The sequence below is a fragment of the Chlorocebus sabaeus genome, chromosome 3 (genome assembly GCF_047675955.1).
Source record: "Chlorocebus sabaeus isolate Y175 chromosome 3, mChlSab1.0.hap1, whole genome shotgun sequence".
NCBI classification, from domain to species: Eukaryota; Metazoa; Chordata; class Mammalia; order Primates; family Cercopithecidae; genus Chlorocebus; species Chlorocebus sabaeus.
This window is the reverse complement of record NC_132906.1, coordinates 93,740,148-93,759,704: the sequence shown is the minus strand read 5'-3', so window position 1 is coordinate 93,759,704 and position 19,557 is coordinate 93,740,148. Positions and strand designations below refer to the sequence as shown.

The following is a 19,557-nucleotide window of genomic DNA, read 5'->3' as shown; positions in this document are numbered from 1 at the left end:
TGTGAAAGAGGTCGCCAGCCGGTGTTAGAGGTGCCTCCGTGCCAGGGCACACTCGAAGCTACAGACATTCACCCGCGAATGGTCACGGACCTGGCCGCCTGTTTTCTGTGCATTTGTCCCCTGGTTAAAGATGCATTGCTGGGTGAATTGATTCTCAGACTGGACCTCCTGCTGCCCTGCTCCCACTCTGGAATGGGGCAGGTGCCCAGTGGACGTGACTGCAGTTGCTGTGGGAGGTGAGTCACGCAGCCACAGGGGAAAACAGTTCAGGATCCGGTGTCCGTCCTTCAAAGTTGCTTCTAACAAGGAAACCACTGCCTCATCACCGGCACGTGTCAAATCGGAATCTCAGGTATGAAAATTTCCCAAGGACCCACCTAATCTGTGTTCCTTTCCCTAAAGCAAATGGGGGGCAAATACAATCAAAGCCTTACGCCATTCCCTTGAGTGTTTTAAACCAAGACTCCTCTAAACAGCTCAATATAAAAAGAATGATGTTCAGAAAGCTTCCTATTAATTCAAAAGTCAGAGCAGGTGTATCCCCAGTGACTGGCACGAATTAGGTGTCCACTAATCATTATAGAAATGCAACTGAAAATCGTGATTAAAAAGGGGGATTGTGCCACTAAACTCAATGTCCCCCAGTTATATCTATGTTGCAAAAAATAATAGGATTTCATTCTTTTTTATGGCTGAATAGTATTCCCCTGGGTATACAGCCCACATGCTTTTTATTCGTTCATCTGTTGCATGGTAGGGTGACTATAGTTAACAATACTGTGTTGTACATTTCAAAATAACTAGAAGAGAGGATTTGGGATATTTACGCCATGAAGATATAATAAATGTTTGAGATGATGCATAAGCTATCCTGATTGATCATTACACAATGTCTGCATGGATTGACACATCACACTGTACCCCATAAATAAGTACAATGATTATGTGTCAATTAAAAATAAAGTAGAATTTAAAGAAGAAGAGGGCTGGAGCTCAGTGGCATGCACAGGTGGTCTGCCTAGGCCACAGTGCGGATGGCATTCCCTGGGCCCTCCCAGACTCTGACAGTAAACGCCGGCTCAGTGGATCTGCAGCCGATACACCGTGGCCCTTACTGATTTTCATTGCAACACCCATTCAGTCACTCAAGCATTCACTCATTCATTGATTCAAATAACCATTGTGTATATTAAACTTCCCTTTTTTGTGCAAGTTCAATTCGACTTCTGGCCTCCAGACGAGACCACTGCTCAGCAGCCTGGAGACCCTGTTCCATTCTTTGGAAATGTTTAATGAACATTTATTTAACAAATAATTTTTAACAATTTATTTATTTATTGTTTATTTATTGAACATTAAATATTGTTATTTATTTAACATTTATTTAACAAATATTTAACAAATATTTGATGAAACCGTACCAAGATCTCATTTTTCTTTTTTTTAAATTATTTTTTATTTATTTTTTTTTTATTATACTTTAAGTTCTAGGGTACATGTGCATAACGTGCAGGTTTGTTACATATGTATACTTGTGCCATGTTGGTGTGCTGCACCCATCACCTCGTCAGCACCTATCAACTCGTCATTTACATTAGGTATAACTCCCAATGCAATCCCTCCTCCCTCCCCCCTCCCCGTGATAGGCCCCGGTGTGTGATGTTCCCCTTCCCGAGTCCAAGTGATCTCATTGTTCAGTTCCCACCTATGAGTGAGAACATGCGGTGTTTGGTTTTCTGTTCTTGTGATAGTTTGCTGAGAATGATGGTTTCCAGCTGCATCCATGTCCCTACAAAGGACACAAACTCATCCTTTTTTATGGCTGCATAGTATTCCATAGAGTATATGTGCCACATTTTCTTAATCCAGTCTGTCACTGATGGACATTTGGGTTGATTCCAAGTCTTTGCTATTGTGAATAGTGCTGCAATAAACATACGTGTGCATGTGTCTTTATAGCAGCATGATTTATAATCCTTTGGGTATATACCCAGTAATGGGATGGCTGGGTCATATGGTACTTCTAGTTCTAGATCCTTGAGGAATCGCCATACTGTTTTCCATAATGGTTGAACTAGTTTACAATCCCACCAACAGTGTAAAAGTGTTCCTATTTCTCCACATCCTCTCCAGCACCTGTTGTTTCCTGACTTTTTAATGATTGCCATTCTAACTGGTGTGAGATGGTATCTCATTGTGGTTTTGATTTGCATTTCTCTGATGGCCAGTGATGATGAGCATTTTTTCATGTGTCTGTTGGCTGTATGAATGTCCTCTTTCCTCTTTTGAGAAATGTCTGTTCATATCCTTTGCCCACTTTTTGATGGGGTTGTTTGTTTTTTTCTTGTAAATTTGTTTGAGTTCTTTGTAGGTTCTGGATATTAGCCCTTTGTCTGATGAGTAGATTGCAAAAATTTTCTCCCATTCTGTAGGTTGCCTGTTCACTCTGATGGTAGTTTCTTTTGCTGTGCAGAAGCTCTTTAGTTTAATTAGATCCCATTTGTCTATTTTGGCTTTTGTTGCCGTTGCTTTTGGTGTTTTAGACATGAAGTCCTTGCCCATGCCTATGTCCTGAATGGTATTACCTAGGTTTTCTTTTAGGGTTTTTATGGTATTAGGTCTAACATTTAAATCTCTAATCCATCTTGAATTAATTTTCGTATAAGGAGTGTGGAAAGGATCCAGTTTCAGCTTTCTACTTATGGCTAGCCAATTTTCCCAGCACCATTTATTAAATACGGAATCCTTTCCCCATTTCTTGTTTCTCTCAGGTTTATCAAATATCAGATGGCTGTAGATGTGTGGTATTATTTCTGAGGACTCTGTTCTGTTCCATTGGTCTATATCTCTGTTTTGGTACCAGTACCATGCTGTTTTGGTTACTGTAGCCTTGTAATATAGTTTGAAGTCAGGTAGCATGATGCCTCCAGCTTTGTTCTTTTGACTTAGGATTGTCTTGGAGATGCGGGCTCTTTTTTGGTTCCATATGAACTTTAAAGCAGTTTTTTCCAATTCTGTGAAGAAAGTCATTGGTAGCTTGATGGGGATGGCATTGAATCTATAAATTACCTTGGGCAGTATGGCCATTTTCACAATATTGATTCTTCCTCTCCATGAGCATGGTATGTTCTTCCATTTGTTTATGTCCTCTTTTATTTCACTGAGCAGTAGTTTGTAGTTCTCCTTGAAGAGGTCCTTTACATCCCTTGTAAGTTGGATTCCTAGGTATTTTATTCTCTTTGAAGCAATTGTGAATGGAAGTTCATTCCTGATTTGGCTCTCTGTTTGTCTGTTACTGGTGTATAAGAATGCTTGTGATTTTTGCACATTAATTTTGTATCCTGAGACTTTGCTGAAGTTTCTTATCAGCTTAAGGAGATTTTGGGCTGAGACAATGGGGTTTTCTAAATATACAATCATGTCATCTGCAAACAGGGACAATTTGACTACTTCTTTTCCTAACTGAATACCCTTGATGTCTTTCTCTTGCCTGATTGCCCTAGCCAGAACTTCCAACACTATGTTGAATAGGAGTGGTGAGAGAGGGCATCCCTGTCTTGTGCCAGTTTTCAAAGGGAATTTTTCCAGTTTTTGCCCATTCAGTATGATATTGGCTGTAGGTTTGTCATAAAATAGCTCTTATGATTTTGAGATACGTTCCATCAATACTGAATTTATTGAGAGTTTTTAGCATGAAGGGCTGTTGAATTTTGTCAAAGGCCTTTTCTGCATCTATTGAGATAATCATGTAGTTTCTGTCTTTGGTTCTGTTTATATGCTGGATTACGTTTATTGATTTGCGTATGCTGAACCAGCCTTGCATCCCAGGGATGAAGCCAACTTGATCATGGTGGATAAGCTTTTTGATGTGCTGCTGGATCTGGTTTGCCAAGATCTCATTTTTCATCTATCAGATAAAAATTTACAAACACACGAAATATATTCTGTTTGCTCACACTTTGCTTGTGGCAAAATGGCACAACCACTGTGGAGTGAATGAGGCAGGTTCTTGGAAAATCCCATATCCTGTTTCTAAGAATCTGTTCCAAAGACAGACTGGCAAAAATAAAAGTGCCATAGGCATGGCTTATTTGTCACACTATTTGTGATAGCAAAACACTAAAAGCAGAACAAAAAGCCAAAACAAAGAACCCACACCTGTAAACCACCTTCATATCCGTCAGGAAGGGACGTGTGAAGACGCCGTATTTATTCACACATTGGACACAGCAGAGGATGTCTGATCTGCTGCCATTTACACGAGAGAGGAGAGGCAGCTATGCAGACCGATGAAGATATATTTGTTTTATACTGAAAACCAAGTGGAAGAATTAGACCATAAAGTAGAATTTCAAAGTGGTTACTTATGGGGGTGGTTAAAATAGGGTAGAGAGCTCAAAAGCAGAAGCTGGACTTCTCTCAGAACACCCTGCTACCTGCTGTGTAGACAGGGCTGGGAAGGGGCGAGGTTTCCAGAGGCTGTACTCGTTCTCAGGCCAGCAGGGACACAGCCTGCCAGCCCAGCCTTGCCTCCTTAACTCACATGCCAAATCCATCATATGACCTTGGAACTGTGTAAAGATTGTGCATAGTTATCAAACATGATTAAGTTTTAACAGTCCTAAAAATCAAAAACAAAATGAAACAGATGAACATGCATATGTCTTGAGTTAGCCACCACCACAGAGAGGCCTTTTCCAACGACTTTCACATTCAGTAATTTAACTGTGGCATCCCTACTGGGATATACTCTAAGGACAAAAAGAATTGCAACAGAATCTTACACAGTGTCTTTAAGTGATCGTATTGTTGGTGGTAGTGCTGGTACTACACCTCTGAGGTTCTGTGTGTGTGTGAATAAGTGTTTTACTTTTAGAGATGCGTACCGTAACCTTGATGGATGAAACAATACTGTGTGTGAGGTTTTCTTTAAAATAACCCAGGAGGCTTTGGAGCAGAGTTAGGTAGGAGTACAGTTGAAGGAGGCGGCTGTAAGGTGGTAATTGTTGACGCTGGGTGATGAGTGTGCGGGAATTTTTTTGTACTTTTCTCTCTACTTTTGGTCATGCCTGATTTTTTCTGTAATAAAAATGAAAGATATTTGTTGAGGGATCACCCTGCTTGAGTGTTAGCCAGGGATGCAAGGCTTTTATTTCAACCAGCGTTTCTGCCTCTAGAATCTCACATGGCATAAGTGTCTCTGCCTCACACCCGTGCCCTACTGTACTGTCTGTGCAGCGCCTCTGTGTAAACCGCGGTCCCTGCACCCAACCCCACAGGCTCATGCCCGCCACTGCCCACCGCAGGCGCCCAAGAACCTGCCCAGATCACCCACTGTAAGCAACAGGACCGAGCTTATAGTATCACTTTTTTCCTTATCAAGTAACTAATCATACACAAGTGGGGCACTGCTAGGATTTAGCACAACGTCAAGCCCAGCTGGAGACAGCTCGTCGAGGCATGCCTCTGACTGTCTCTGTATGAGGAAGCTGTGGCTAGACTCCTGGACCTTCTCCTAGGCCATCCGTGCGCTTCCTTGTAAAATCCAGTTTTACCAAAAATTCCTGCAAAGTCAGTTTAGCAGGGACCCCATCCTTGATGTCTGAGATGTCTCCTGGGCCTCCTCTGCCTCCACTGTTCCCGGTGACATCAGCACCCTGCCTGCCCCCTGCCTGTCCCCCTCCTGCACCCTGCCTGCATCCCGCCTGCCCCTCACCTGCACCCCACCTGCACCCTGCCTGCACCCCGCCTGCCCCCTGCACCCCAACTGCCCTCCGCCTGCCCCTCATCTGCACCCCAGCTGCCCCCCACCTGCACCCTGCCTGCACCCCGCCTGCCCCCTGCCTGTCCCCCTCCTGCACCCTGCCTGCATCCCGCCTGCCCCTCACCTGCACCCTAACTGACCCCGCCTGCACCCCGCCTGCCCCCTGCACCCCAACTGCCCCCCGCCTGCACCCCGCCTGCCCCTCACCTGCACCCCACCTGCACCCCACCTGCACCCTGCCTGCACCCCAGCTGCCCCCCGCCTGCACCCCAACTGTCCCCACCTACACCCTGCCTGCGCCCCGCCTGCCCCCTGCCTGCACCCCAACTGCCCCCGCCTGCGCCCCGCCTGCCCCCTGCATGCACCCCTCCTGCACTCTGCCTGTCCCCTGCCTGCACCCCGCCTGTACCCCGCCTGCCCTCGCCTGCACCCCGCCTGCCCTCGCCTGCACCCTGCCTGTACCCCGCCTGCACCCTGCCTGCACCCCGCCTGCCTTCCACAGGAATCCCACTAGGTCTCCTTCATCCTCAGTGTTCCCTCTTAGTCATCTTCCAGACGCTACAGGGGCCCTGGCTCTGGGGTCTTCCCACCAATGCTGCTTCTCCCCGTGTTATTCTTTGGAGCCAGCTTAGTGCATCCCTGTGTTCTCAGACCAGGGCCTCCCAGGTACATTATTCATTGTTTAACTGGCTTAGTTAAAACCAGAAAGGAGAAGCTGCCATGGGCTCCCTCACTCAGGGCCATCCATTCTCATGCACAGATGAGGCAGCGGATGCCCCCAGGAGCCTGTGGAAGGTGGCAATGCCAGGCCTTGGAGAGGCAGAGGCAGGACTCCAGAGGTGGGGACCCATCTCTGGACTGGACTGAGGTCTGCCTGAAATAGGAAAGAGGCAAGAGCTCCTCTCCACAGGACATACCCACCCATGCCATGTCAGTTTACCATCGCCACGGCAGCACCAGGACCACTCCCAAGTTACCATTCTTCTTCTAGACATTTCTGCATAATCTGCCCCTAATTTGCATGTCATTAAAAGCCTCACTTTAGGGTCCGCCTGCCGTGCATCCCCAGGACCCACATGCACTCTGGACCCTGAAATTTACCCAAAGGTAAATGCTTATGATATCAAAACGGAATCTCCTACACATCGTTATATATTAGGAGGAACCATAGTGAGTAACCACCACAGTTTAGAGGAGAAGAAGCGGAACCTCCATTTAAACAAGTTAAAGAGACATAGGAGGGCTGTAACAGACCGAGTGACTTCCACAGTAGCGTTTGATTCTCTCCCAGCTCGGGAGGCCCCAAGTGCAAGACCAGGGTGTGGGCAGGACCGGGTCCTCCGGGGCCTCTGAGGGTCTGCCCCAGCCTCTCCCAGCTCGTGGAGCTGCCTGCTGTCCCTGGTGGTCCCTGGCTCATAGCTGCACCCCTCCAACCTCTGCCTCCCACATCACATGGTTTTCTCCTCTGTGTCCAATTTCCTCTTTGTATGCGGACACCAGTTATATTGAATTAGGGACCACCTTACTCCACTATGACCGCATCTCCACGAATCACCTCTGCAGCAATCCTTTGCCCAAATACACTTCCCGCCTTATCCCCAGGTTCCACATCTATGGATTCAACCAGCTGCAGATCGAACATATTAACAACAATAAAAATAGTACAGATACAAAATTAACCCAACGTAGCAACTATTTGCACATCATGTACACTGTGTTAGGTACCGTAAGTAATCTAGAACTGATTTAAAGCACACGGGAGGAGGTGCACAGGTTATATGCAAATGCCATGCCATTCTATATAAGGGACTTGGGCATCCATGGGTTTGATGCCTGAGGGGTTCCTGGAACCAGTCTCCTCGAGTGCCAGGGGAGAACTGTGGAGCCTCATTCTGAGTTGCCTGGGCTCAGACTTCAACTGTGAATTTTAGAGGGACGCAGTCCAGCCTGGGAAAGGAGGCTACAGATGGAGACACCACCGGGAGGTGTTCGGCAAAGCTGGAATGGGAATTAAGCTGCAGAGTGTAACATTTCTTGGGATGAGGGTGCCAGACAAGAGCCTCTGAATTGGCACGCAGGGCTTTTGGTGTCGGTGAGACACACACGTTTATAGTGAGAATTCTTCCCAGAAAGGGTGACCCAATAACACTGAAAACAACAACAACAACAAAAACATAACCATGGCTTTCCTTGGAGTATTTAAAAATATTCTTTGTCCATTTAAGATGACCCGGAATTTCACACCATCTGCTGGATGTGAAATGAAACCCAGAAAGAGAAAGGGGAAGAGATGATGGTCTGCAGGCTTCAGGGCCCAGCCGCGGGCCCAGGTCCATGTGGCTGCCGCCTTCCCTGTCTGTGGTGTGCACAGCCTCCTCTTCTCTGACTGCTACCCCACACCCCCTCTCGTTTCCTCCCTGCTTTCCATGGGATCTCACTTTATTTGCATGACTTTCTGGGGAAGTTGGGTAGGTAGCCAAAAACAGGCACTTTCAGCATGGAAAAAGCCCTTAAACTAACACTTCAGTTCATTTGGATAAAGAAATCCCCAAAGATATCAAAGGCTCTGAAATGATATCATCTACCTAAATATGATGCTCAGAAAATCTAGAAGCCCTCTAGAAACGCCGCTGTGGACAAGGGCATCCCCAACTGTACTAGTGAAGAGTCAACACAAAAGTAGATTCACAAGCAAGAGACTGAGGAATTAATGCCTTTCGTGCTGTTTCACAGCGCACTTAATTGCCTTCCAATTCTTCCTTCACAACCATCAGCCTATAAGCTGGATCTGGGAGGCTTTGTTTCTGGAGACTTCTGCTTTCTTTGGAAGGCAGGCTCAACCCCAGTCCTCTATACAACTGTCCTGAGTTAAATCTGGCTAGTCTGAAAAGCCAGCCATGCTGGTGAGTGCATGAAAATCCTGTGTGTATTTCAAAGGCAGAGAGCCGGGCTCCACGCGACATTCCGCACCTTCCCCAGGGCGGCTCCTCCTTCTCGCTGGCCTCATACCCTAGAACTTAAAGTATAATAAAAAATAAAAAATAAAAAGGAAGAAAAAACACGCATCATCAATAAAAGAAATATCTAGTTTGTCTAATTCTATTGCTTATATTTATTTTTCTATTTTTCTCTATCCCTACATTTTAAAACTTGTTTTCCCATATATAGGTCACAGCTCTGAACACTGAAATTCTGAGATTCTGTTGGGAAAGACAAGCAGTAAAAAAATCCACAAGAAGCTGCAGCAGTAAATGTTAAGGGTGCATTTTTGGGTTTCATTCAGTATTTCTAGTCTCTTTAATAGTAAGCCTAAGAAATTACCTCCTGCAATAGAAGTAGCATTGATAAAAAAATTATGTTTGCAACTTCTCCTGAGTTTGAAGAAGTACAAGAAAATTTAACGTGAATGAATACAATTTCTGAATCTCTTTTTTAAAAGGAAATACTGTTCATGATGATATATTTGCAAAACCTTCCAAAAATGAGTTTTGTTAGAGAATAATACACTCCTGTACTCTGTATTTTAAGTTTCATAAAACAAGGCATAAACTTTTAAAGATGATTTTAGAAGTTTTCCGGAAAATATGTGAGCTAATTGCCTTTCTCCTACACAAAACTAAGTTCACTACCTTGTTCTTTTTGTGACAAATTATAAGTAATAGAACAAAGCCTTAAATACTGCCATTGTAGAAGAAACGCATTTGGAACAGGAGCATAGACTATGGATGGGAATAGTGTTTCTAGTTTTAAAACTATTTACACACAGAAATTTTATTAAAACCTGCTTTTTTTCTCGTACAAAATAAAAGTGTGAACCGGGAATCTGTCGGGCGTGTCCTGCTATGCCAGCAGGCATCTGGAGGAAATCGCCTCGCCTTTCGTCATTCAATTTCTCTCTAAATTGTACCTGAAAGCAGACCAGAATTATACTGTTTATTGGCAACGCAAAGAGTGCTTGGTGGAAACAGAACGTGCCCGTCCTTGAAGGGCAGTGACTTTCCGTAAGGAAGTTCAGCGGCTCTTCTAACCACTCCTGGTGCAGGATGCGTCGATCACCGGTTATCTGTCCCATAGACACAGGGGATGTGATTATCCTGCTGAGGAACCCAGGGCCATGACGGCATTCTTATTTTTAAAGTAAAGTGACTTATAGTTAATTTTTTAAAACACCTTTTTGTTTTAAGGGGAGGGAAGGACAGTTTGCTCTCAGAACAGAGAGTGGCCTTTCGTTGTCTTAAAGATCTGTATTAAATCATCTGAAGCTCCTATTTATTTATTAATTTGGCGATTTTCATTGGTACTGTTCTGCCTTAACAAGGATTTTTTAAAATTAGTATTCCAAATAAATGAACACAAGCCCACGAATTCGTTATTTGAACCTAAAACGTGTTCTTATGAGGTAGAAACTTCACAAAATACATTCACACTGTGTTGCAGTTTCCCTTTTCCAAACTTCAGTGTTACCAAATGTTGATTTCCTCCAGTTATTTTCGAAAACGCTTTTCATTATTCTAAGAAACTTGATGAGCTTGTGTGTTCCGGCAATTCCTCGGTGGGATGGTGAGGGTGGCCTCAAGGTGCTTAGAGGATGAGAGAGACCCCCTTCCCTCCGGGGGTGCCCTTTCTCGGGCTGGACAGATGGTTCTTTCATGGCTTTTAATACTTTCTTGAAATTTTTTTATTGCAAATCAAATGAGACCGCTGAACGAATCTCGACTCCAGCTGGAAGGCATGGCGCCTCATTCCTTTGGAACAACAGGTCACTTCTCAACTACGGCTTTAACCTGAAATGATCTTTGTGCACTGTGAAGACTTGCTTCCCGCCAGACTTCGCGCTCGGATTTCCCCTCCTCAGAGCCGGGCTCAGCGCATAGCCACTTTCTTCCCCCACACACAAGAAAATGAAACGCACTTCTGCTCTCAGGAGAAGCACCCTTCCTGCCCTTGTGTGGATGATTCTGGAGCAGAACCTATTGGCTCGCTTTGCAAAGCACAAAGGAGGTCACCGATGGATCGGATCAGGGTGGAGGTGTGCCCCAGATGAGGTCAGAATATTTGCAGCAGAAGAATGGCAGCTCTCCTGGGCCAGGAGCAGGCCTGACGCTTCTGTGCTCTGACTCCCCGGCCAGGAGCGGGCCTGCTGCTTCTGTGCTCCTGACTCCTCCCCACATTCTTCTGGTCCGGTTCCCACAGACAGACAGGGCGCGGGAGGTCAGAGTGGACGGAACAAAGGGGATCCCCTGCGGCGAGGCCTTGCTGGGCTGTCAGCACCAGTAATTCATGAGTTCACCTTTCATCTCCATGAGGATCCAAGAGCGGTTAAACAGAGACCCATTTTACAGCTGACAAGATTGAAGGGGCTAAGGAGCGGGAGGGAGGCCAAACACCCTAAAATTTATAGTATCCAACCACCTGCTAAACCAGATCCACGCAGGTTCTCCTTTCATTTCTCCCCACATAATGGGATCTGTGTTTCAGAGGCAGCATAATAAACAGGCAATGCACGGTCCGGGGGCATTTTCACATTGTGTGGTTAGAGAAGGAGAGAGGAAGAACCGGCGGAAACAGAAAAAAATGATGCAAAACGGCAGCTCCAGCTCCTGGAGGGCATGGGGCTTTGGGCAGCTCATCCACGGCTTGGAGGCCAGCTGTGCATCTGAGCCTCGCCACACCCGAGCAGAAAGGAATTCCTGACAAAGTCCCGAAGGTAGAAATGGAGTGTGCACTGCAACATCCGACAGTGTGCACGTGTGTGCGTGTATTAGTTGTGTGTGTGCATGTGCCGTGTCGACAGGAGGAAGAACAGCACACAGGGAAGAAGCCACACGTGGCTTTTGAGAGATTTCATTTGTAACAGGGCTTCCCCAGCGACTCCTAATGTCTGCTCTGAGACCAGCAAATGAATTAATTTAACATGCGTTTTAGCTGATGATGGGCATTGTGTCTCCAAAATAATTCCATCTAATTTTCCTTTAATCAATAAGGCCATAACCTTCTGTGAGGGGGATTTTCTCAGTATTTCTGGGTGGTGTTTGAAAGGAAGTTGAAGGAGGTTGTCCCCCAGTGCAGCAACATGTGTAAAAGAAAGGAAGCCACAGGGCATAGCGTGTGCATGTGTGTTTGTGTGTGCACACATGTGTGCTCATTTGCGCGTGCATATGTATGTGTGCACTAGTGCATGCCCATGCGTGTGCTGTGCATACGCAGGTGTGCACTTACATGTGCGTGTTTGTGTGTTGTGCATGCACATGTATGTTGCCTTATGGGGGCGCGTATGCTTGTGTGCATGCATAAGTGTGTGTTTGTGCTTGTGCATATATGTGTGTGCACGTGTGTATGTGTGCATGTGTGCTTGTGTGTTGTGCACACACTTGCATGTTGCATGTGTGGCGTACGTGTGTGTATGCGTGTGTACATGTGATTGTGTGCATATATGCATGTGCATATGTGCATACGTGTGAGTGTGCTCATGTGCATGTGTCTGTCTGTGTTTGTGTGTGTTTTAGCTGTTAGTTTAACCCAGGGCAGGGTGACGGTCCCTCACTCACAGGAAGATTTGGACTTGCCCTTGGCATGCCCCGCGGGGCTGTGCGGAGTCCCAATCTTTGGTGCGGTGTGTTCAGCAACTCCGTGGGTGCTGCCTGGGGATGTGGTCCCCTAAGGAAAGTGTGCTCAGGGCCTGGCAGCTTTGTTGCTCATGGGGGCGTTTGTCCATCATCGACTCCGAATTTGGTGAGTTTTCAGAGCAGCTGCACAGCCCTGGCAGGCACTCCCCCAGTACATCGTGGCTCCCCAGAGCCTCAGGACTCCACCGCGCAAAGCCTCTGTTTTCCGCCTGCTACGTCTTCACGTTGGGGGCGCTGCTGATAAAACGGCAGAGGACAGCATTGTGCTCCCTCTCTTCTTGGCAGAAAGGACTGGACAAGGAGGCCAGCAGGAGGGACCCACTTGCTTTTCCTGCTGGCAGTGATTTCTCCCAAGTGCACGCGACCTTCACCCATTCCGTTCCCAGAGACCCCTCTGCGATGCCTTCCACGGGAGCCCACTCTGGCTCAGCCTGCACAGCTACTTCCATTTCTTCTGGAAGGCCCCACAGCCTTCGTGAAGCGACACTAGGCACACAGTGGGCTTTTCGGTGTGGATACACAGGCTTGTGTTAAGGATGCTTGGTCAGCGGGGAAGCTAAGGAAAAAATTGAGCTGAGATATTTGGGATGGAAGCTCTAGGATGAATGGCGGCCCCCACATCCGGCTCTCCCACGGGGTCCTTGGGGCCAGGTGGACCCGGCTCCAGCAGGGCAGGCCCCTCGGGTCATTTGTGCTGCAGCAAAGCTCCCGCCTGCGGTGGAGGCTGTGGGAGGTGGCACCTTCCCCACACCGCCCCACCCCTTTGTCATCCATGGAATCCTTGCTGGTTGCTTAGGAGGAGGATTTTTAGGGGTGAGTGCCCAGGGCTCAGATGTGGGAGCTGCAGAATGAAGATCAAAGGAACCCCTGTGGTGCGTGCATCCCGTGTAAGTGGCGGCCGGCGGCAGCCAGCCTGTGAGTGGAAGCCCTGCCTCTGCGTCCCTTCGCAGTTCAGGGTCTGGAGGGCTGCCCGAGACCCAGGCTAACGCTGCTGAGGCCCAGGAGATTTCAGGACAGCGTGCCCCCAGCAGCTCAGCGTTCCCTGTGCCAGGTGGGATGGGGGAACGGAGATGGACGTGCTGGGTGGGTGAGGCACAGCAATCCGGACAAGCCCCCGCTTCACCACTCAGTGTCCCCTCCAGGAGCGGAGCCGACTGTCACTAAGACACCACTGCGTCACACGCCCAGCTCACGGAGGTGCCACCTGGCTGCGAATTTGAGCAATGTGATGGTCCTCTGGACACTGGAGCACGGCACACCGTGGTGGTCTCCACTTGCCCCTTCCTCTTCATGTCGACACAAAGAAATGCACCTCTGCACAGATGACCCTCCTTAGAAGCATCCAGAGCTCCTGAGAACTGGCTCACGCTCCCCTGGCCTGGCATCTGCAGCTGAGCTCATCCACCAAGACCCTCAGGGACTGGTGGTCCTTTGGGGCAGCCCCTCCTCAGAAGCCTGCCCTAGGTCTCTTTCACGGCAGCTGTCTGGGACACTTCATTGGTGGCAGAGACTCCCAGGAAGAACATTTGTGATCCAACCACCAGATGAGAGGGGTGCTGGCCACGCAGACCTGAGAGGAAGGGCTCTGGCTTGCAGAGGTGTCTGTGCCACTTCAGGCCTCAGAGGTAAAGAACTTGGTGCCACCCTGCCCTGGCTGAGAGGGCGAGAAGGGCCTGGATGATGCCACAGGTCTCCAGTGGGGAGATCATCTCCCATGCCCTGTGTTCCTTCCCTGGGCCCAGAAAAATGACAGGCCAGCTTCCAATGTGCACGCAGGCTGTCGGGTGGCCAACTGCCCTGGGATGGCCTCTGCTCCCACCTCAGTGTGGTGACGGTGGCCTCTGCTCCCCGCTTGGTGTGCTGACGGCGGAGAAGTCCCTTCACTTGTGGGCAGAGCACAGGTGTCAGCAGAGGAGACACTGAACACACTGGACACATAGTGTGTGTTCCCGGCTGTGTGACTGTGGGCAGTCCCTGAGATGGGGGGTTTGTTTGTTCATCTGCACAGTGGGACTCGATTGCCAGTGGGGGCCTGGGCAGGCTGTGGGAAGAGCTCAGTACCTGGTGTCCTGGCATCAATGGACATTGGGTGGCATGAGGTGAGTGATCAAGCATTGGATCCTTTCTTGTTAATCTGGCTTCAGAGGGAGGATGAGACGGGGCCCAGCGTGAAGGCCTTGAAGTCAGAAATGGACGTGGAGGGAAACAGCCTGAATGTAGCCGGAGGCCCTACTAACGCTGCCCGGGACTGGTCCAGCAGCCATCCTGGGTAGGTGGGCCATTTAAGACGTGGCCAGGGGACAGAATATTAACACCTCATGTTAGTAAGCACTGGGCGCCTTTGTTTTCTGTGTTTTTAAACCCATGACCATTTTGAAACATAGGCTTAGTGGGCAGGTAGCTTGTCCCCGTTTTACAGATGGGGAAACTGAGTCCCAAGGGACCATGCTCACTGATACCAGTTAATGGCAGAATAGAATGAGAGCTGGTTTTCTGCCGTGCCACCTTCAGAGCCAGATTCCTCCATCAAACCTAGGGAAAGACACATTGCCCCAGGATAAAAATCAGTACAGTAAGTTTTTATTGTATGATATTTAAGGTGAAATAAAGTTGAAATAATGTTGAAGCCAAGTTGAGCATGAGTCAATTCTTTTAATTGAAAGGCATTTAAAATACATCGCCGTTGTATAGTTCTTTAAGAAACACAGGGATAAATCTTTTGTAAAGTGGCAAATCCTTTTGACACGTCAACAGTCACTCTTAATGTAACTTAATGTGTAGATTTCATTTTTTCAAATATCACCTTTATGAAGGGTCTGGAAGGGAAGGATTTGACAGTTGGGCACCTGCATTTACAGGTTTTGCATCAATTGCAAATCTTGCAAATAAAATAATCTCCTTAAAAAATAAGAATAAAATTTGTAGCAATTTTTCTCTCCAATTTTCTTTCTTGGCATTTCAGTATGTTTATCACCTGATCTCTGTGAATCCTAAGTCACCCATAATCACACAAAATGCCCCCAGGATTTGTCTCCCTCTCCCTTAATGACAGCAGCCAATTGTTGATTGTTTATTTGATCCGAGAGGCATATTTCATTCACCCAAAGCTTTTCAAAGAGCCAAGACGAAGGGCCAGCCTGGAGATGGCTTCCCACCCTGGCTCTGGTGGGCACCCTGGAGCTGGGGGCTGTGATGAGGGCGGAGGCACGGGTGGGCCCAGTCAGCCCAGCCTGACCCCGAAACTGTAGGGCCTCAAGTGTGCTGTGGGCTCCTGCCAACTTGAAACAAATATGGTACTTACTTCCCAGATGACCTTTTACAATGGGATTCGAGAAAGCCAGTGGAGTTTTATTTGAGGACGTTTTTAATCAATTTGGAAATTGATTTTGTTGGTCTGATGTCGAGCTGTCATTTTTCAGAGACCCGAGTCTTACCTCTCAGCCTGAGGCTTTGTGGCAAACCCATTCCACAATAAAAGCAGCACTGGCCACCTGAGGAAGTGGGAGGAAGAATTGGGAGGCTTTATCTTCTCCTCTTTTGATGTCGATAAGTAATGTAGGGTCCTAAAGTCCCTCGTGGAGTCTTCGAAACCCAGCTCCTTGCGTTTAAACAAGCACCAGGTGCTTCGTGTCCCTCTCCAGTGGCCGCTGCCTCTGCTGCATGCAAGTGACACGACGGGGTCCTAGAATTTCACAGGTAAAGGGAACTCGGCTCAAACACCCCATTTTACAGGTAGAGAAAAATTGAGGCCTAAAATTGAGGCCTAGAGAGGGAATGACATGGATTTCTAAGCTGCTGAATGATGGAGAGAAAAGGTTAAACTGGGCCTCAGACTCCTAGAACTACAGTTATGGCCTCTCCTTCCGGGACATTCCTTCTGGTGACCTTGGACCTCAGGGAGGCTTGACAACAACCAAACAGCAATGCCCCCCAGTCATCAGCTCCAGACAGCAATACCCCCAGTCGTCAGCTCCAGACAGCAATGCCCCCCAGTCGCCAGCTCCAGACAGCAATGCCCCCCAGTCGCCAGCTCCAGACAGCAATGCCCCCTAGTCGTCAGCTCCAGAGAGCAACGCCCTCCAGTCGTCAGCTCCAGACAGCAATGCCCCCCAGTCGTCAGCTCCAGACAACAATGTCACCCAGTCGTCAGCTCCAGACAGCAATGCCCCCCAGTCGTCAGCTCCGAAGCAGCCCCAGCTACAAACTGAGGATGTCGTTAAACTCTAATTTGTCAGTGCTCTGATGCCACTTGGGTGCCTGGAACTGTAGTATTCATGGTACAATTTACCGTATGATACTGGCAGAGGGGTTGATGGACAGGACAGGTGAAGCAATGGCTGGGACAGAGAGTGGATCTATCACAGTCTCCAACAGGGACACGGTCTCCCAGAGCAGCCACGGGGCGGCCGGGTCTGGGCTGCCCTCCCTGCTTCTTGCCAGTGTGCCTGGATCCCATACATCTGGCTGACAGGAGCCATCTTGCTGGTGGAACATGGTGGGTGGGGGGGCTGCCCTAGCCTCTGGCAGTATGGGAAGCAGTGGGGGGCCGCCAGGTGCTACAGTCTGAATGTAGGTGCCTCTCAAATGTGTAGAGCGAAACCTAAGCACCATGCGATGTTGTTAACAGGGGGGGCCTTCCGAGAGGAGGCTGGGTGATGGGGGCTCCTCCCTCGTGAACAGGATCCTCGCCTTATAATGGAGGCCAAAGGGCACACCCAGCCCCTTTTCCTCTCCCACCCGCTCCCCACCTGAGGATGCGGCCCAGAGGCGCCATTTTGGAAGCACAGGCTGGGTCCTCACCGACCAGGAACCAGCTGGTGTCTTGATCGTAGACTTTCCCGCCTCCAGAATGATAAGAAATGAATTTCTATTGTTTATAAATTACCAATTCCAAGGCATTTTGTGATAGAAACATGACTAGACTGGGACACCTGGGCTACCTTTGTCACACCTGGTCAAAGCTGCCTGGTCAGCCTACGAACACTGTCTCCAGCTCTCCCTTGAATCTGGAGACTGGCCCGTTTTATGTTTTCATCAGCCTCTGTCTGAATCCCTCAATGAGACCTCCATCCAGAACCTGTATGGAGCAAGAATGAGGACGCTTTCAGGATCCTGTGCGACTTCTGCTGAAACAAGTGTACTCGGTCACAGTAGGGGCTAACAGGCCACTTGGTGCTTGGACCTGTGTGGCTTCCTGCTGAAGCCAGTGTACTAGGTCACATCAGAGCTAACAGGCCATTTGCATGCTTGGATGTCTTCCTCAGAACACCCTTGAATGCTCTTTCAAAAGCCTCTCCCCCGACCCCTTTGTCTTTCTCTCTGTTTCCCTGTCTCTGCCTTTGCACATGAGTGTCCAAGCCCTCTTGGTGAGTAACAATGCCTGCAGATATTTGAGATAAACCATTCGTGCCTCGACCATGCCTGTAGCGAAGGTAGTGGGGCTGTGTGTGGCTGCGTGACATGAGGGAGCTGGGGCCGGGCTTGGGTCTGAGGGCATCGGGCTGCTGGGATCTTGCCTCTAGATCCTGAACCTGCCAACGCCGGTTCTTATTCAGTCTGTGTTAGCCAGGTGAGGACCGGTGAGGACCGGTTAGCATCGAGAAAGTGTAGCCTGGAGTTTGAAACAGAACGTGATGAAACTCTTCTCCCTGTTAGGATTTTATTTTATTTTATTGTACTCAAAGATCTCAAGCCAGGCAGTCACACAGTACATTGTTCTGTTTATTGACGTTTCCTTCATCAGCACCCTGACAGGAAAAAGACGATTTGATTCCCATTTGTTTTCCTTGCCAAAATAATGAAGACTGTGATGAGTGTTTGTTTAAAATGCACCCCCTACTTTTTTTGGAAGAGAAGAGCAAAGAAAGATCAAGGGAGGAGGAGCACCCATTACCTTCATGGAACAGGAGGGGTGCATGCATAATAGATACGGCAGCCATGGGAACAGGAACCAGGGTACCGTGACACCAGGGAACCAAGGAACCAGGGAACCAGGAAACCTGGGAACCAGGGAACCAGGGAAGCAGGAAACTAGGGAACCAGGGAACCAGGAAACCAGGGAACCAGGAAATAGTGAAACCGGAAACCAGGGAACCAGAGAACCAGGGGAACCAGGAAACCAGGGCACCAGGGAACCAACCAGGGAACCAGGAAAGCAGAGAACCGGGGGAACCAGGAAACCAGGGACCCAGGGAACCAACCAGGGAACCAGGAAGCCAGAGAACCAGGGAACCAGGGAAACCAAGGTTCTGAGGAAGCAGGAGAAGGGAGGAGGGAGGGAGAGAAGGAGAGAGGGTGTGAGGGAGAGAGGGCGTGAGGGAGGAGGAAGGAATGAAGAGAGAGAGGAAGGCAGGGAAGAAAGGGAGAGAGGGAGGGAGGGAGATAAGGAAGAAAGAAAAGAGGGAAGAAATTAAAGACAGAAGGAAGGAAGGTAGGGAAAGAGGGAAGGAGGGAGGAAGGAGGGAAAGAAGGAAGGGATGGAGGGAGGGAGGACGGGAGGAAGGAGGAAAGGAAGGAAGGGGAGGGAGAAGGAAGGAATAAAGAGAGAGGAAGACAGGGAATGAGGGGAGAGGGAGGGAGGGAGAAAGGAAAGAAGGAAGGAAGAAAGGAAGAAAAAAAGAAGGGAAAGAGGGAGGGAGAGAGGAAGGAAGGAAGAAAGGAATGGAGGGAGGGAGGAGGGAGGAGGAAGGAATGAAGAGAGAGAGGAAGGCAGGGAAGGAGGGGAGAGAGGGAGGAAGGGAGAAAGGAAAGAAGGAAAGAAGGAAGAAAGAAAGAAAAAAGGAAAGGAAAGAGGGAGGAATAGAGGAAGGAAGGAAGGAAAGAAGGAAAGAAGGAAGAAAGGAAGGAAGGAAGGAAGGAAGGAAGGAAAGAAGGAAGGAAGGAAGGGAAATTGGTACTAAATTCTTGCAGTGCCCAGGCACTCTTCCCCTAGTGGGCAGGGTGGAGAGACTGTGAGCGCAGAGACGCTGGCATGCGTGTGGGTGCAGGGAGGCAGGAGGAGGCTTACTCTGGGGTTCTCTGTGTCTGTGCTGGCCACACAAATGCGCTGTGTCCACTAAGAGGTGGTCTCTCCGACAGTGGTCTGGCGCCACTGAGCATGAAGGAGTCAACGAAGGACACGAGTCTCAGGTGCTTCCCTCCGAGTGGGGGTCGCTTTCTTATTTCAGC

At 48.6% G+C, this 19,557-nt stretch overlaps 1 long non-coding RNA gene across 1 annotated transcript; it reads right to left on the bottom strand.

The window, feature by feature from the left end:
* Positions 1-15,022: 15,022 nt before the first annotated feature.
* LOC119627536 (uncharacterized) lies at positions 15,023-18,428 on the bottom strand. The gene is made up of 3 exons (XR_005243711.2): positions 18,284-18,428; positions 17,342-17,467; positions 15,023-16,072 (listed from the first exon to the last, which is right to left on the bottom strand). It is a non-coding gene; the product is annotated as an uncharacterized lncRNA (long non-coding RNA).
* Positions 18,429-19,557: the final 1,129 nt, after the last annotated feature.